Consider the following 1,879-nt stretch of genomic DNA (forward strand, 5'->3'; position numbering starts at 1 on the left):
AACAGGACACAAGTCCGTTTGCTCAGGAGAGGCAGGAGGCGTGAGTTCACGTTTAAACAAACAATTTTTATTAAAGAAAACCATTAAACAAAACAATAAATTCTTGCTCCACAAATGAAAACAAAACCAAAAGAATACAGAATGTAGATCACAGAATGTAGAAAAAGCAGGCTAGCTATAGCTGTATACGGCAAACAACACACAAGTTGAAAATCACACTCACTACAAATAGTGATCAAAGATAACACAATACTACTAACCCCTAATTAAATTGAAGCCTGTGCAGCTACAACCACCAACCCACTTCCAGGGACACTCAGCTCCTGTGAAATACAAAAAAAAGAAAACAAAGAAAAGAACAAAACCAAACAATAACGACAGAATCAATTTATAGAATAACAATCATCAATTAGAACAAAGACAAAGAAAATAACCATTGATACCAAAGCAATTACACATTCAAGACAACATTGTCACATCACACAAGTCACACGATCGGTCATAAAACTACACCAATGACCGAATCATTTGGCGGCGATCAAACCACGCATTACATCACCGTCATAAAACAGCGACGGTCATGCCGCTAAGGACTAGTGATCGAAACCAACCAAATTCGTACAAAGACACATAAACAGAAACCAAATCATAAAACAGAGTGACCTTTTAAACCCACTCGAGTCAGCCGAACAGCAGACGAAATGGGATCACTACAGTGGTTAAAGTTCTAATTCCCTTAAAGCAGCAGACGTGGCTCACAGAGCGAGGGATGCGGACAGCAAGTTGTTAAAGTAGCTGCTCAACCTTGCTTTAATGCAAGCAGAGAGAACTCCTAAATGCAAATATTTATTAACAATCTAATTAAAAACGTTTAATAAAAAGTTACAAAAAAAACAATAGACAATGTACTCACCCTGATTTAGTATCGGCGCACACACGTAACCACAGGCACACCAAAAGTCATACGATAAGTCCTTTAGTGAATCAAATCACAACAGCTGGTACCCCGACACGGCTATTAGAAGGTGCCTCACCGATGGAAGCCCTGCCAGACTAAAAACGTATTGCAGATCACTCAAACAAACTTCCCGAATTGTTACAACGATACCACATTAAAACTTACCTAAATGTGGATATCACTCCGAAAACACACACAGCCTCAATGGCCTAGGGTCACACTACACACAAAGAAATAATGCAACATCACTTAATGCTACAATCAAAACAACCAGCTGCATAGCTGAAACACATACCTCTGCGGTCTCTTGGAATGAAAACAAGGGGGCGGGCTTTCGACAATGACGCATCCCAGGAGGCACAAACAACGAGTCTATATACACTAAGGGTGGTACCCCATTGGCCCTATACGTGATTAGGATGACGTCACTCACTTCGCCACATCGGCAATAAACACTACAGTATATAATGTGTAGCATGCTAGTATTCCATTCCGAACATAGCCAAATACACACAATACATACATTGCACATACTGCATTGCACTACAAAATATTTCCATTCTTCTGTCTAAACTCACTGGAGACTGGCTATGGAACCATTTTGCTATTTTAAGGGCATCATAACAACTAGAAAGTGGAGCTTTCTGTGTAAACGTGGCTGTCTACTTTTTTGTGACTGTGTGTGTGGTAAACTGACCTGTTCCTCAATGAAGTTGATTCCCTTTGTTAAATCTCTCTGGTGAACGTGTCACATCAAATGCTTTCATTATCTCCCTATGTTATTATTATTCAGTGCTGGTGCTTTATAACACGATGGTCTTTTTATCAGTGGCTCAACAATATGGAATAACAATTCGTCCTCTTTCGTTCCTCTTCAAATGCTCCTCTTTTTAAATAACAGATGTCTCACCTGAAGGAGGA

At 39.6% G+C, this 1,879-nt stretch overlaps 1 long non-coding RNA gene across 1 annotated transcript; it reads right to left on the reverse strand.

Annotated features, from left to right (window-relative positions):
- Positions 1–702: 702 nt before the first annotated feature.
- LOC127658510 (uncharacterized) lies at positions 703–1,293 on the reverse strand. The gene is made up of 4 exons (XR_007972397.1): positions 1,254–1,293; positions 1,124–1,178; positions 914–1,053; positions 703–832 (listed from the first exon to the last, which is right to left on the reverse strand). It is a non-coding gene; the product is annotated as an uncharacterized LOC127658510 (long non-coding RNA).
- Positions 1,294–1,879: the final 586 nt, after the last annotated feature.

The sequence above is a fragment of the Xyrauchen texanus genome, chromosome 18 (assembly GCF_025860055.1).
Source record: "Xyrauchen texanus isolate HMW12.3.18 chromosome 18, RBS_HiC_50CHRs, whole genome shotgun sequence".
Classification (NCBI taxonomy): domain Eukaryota; kingdom Metazoa; phylum Chordata; class Actinopteri; order Cypriniformes; family Catostomidae; genus Xyrauchen; species Xyrauchen texanus.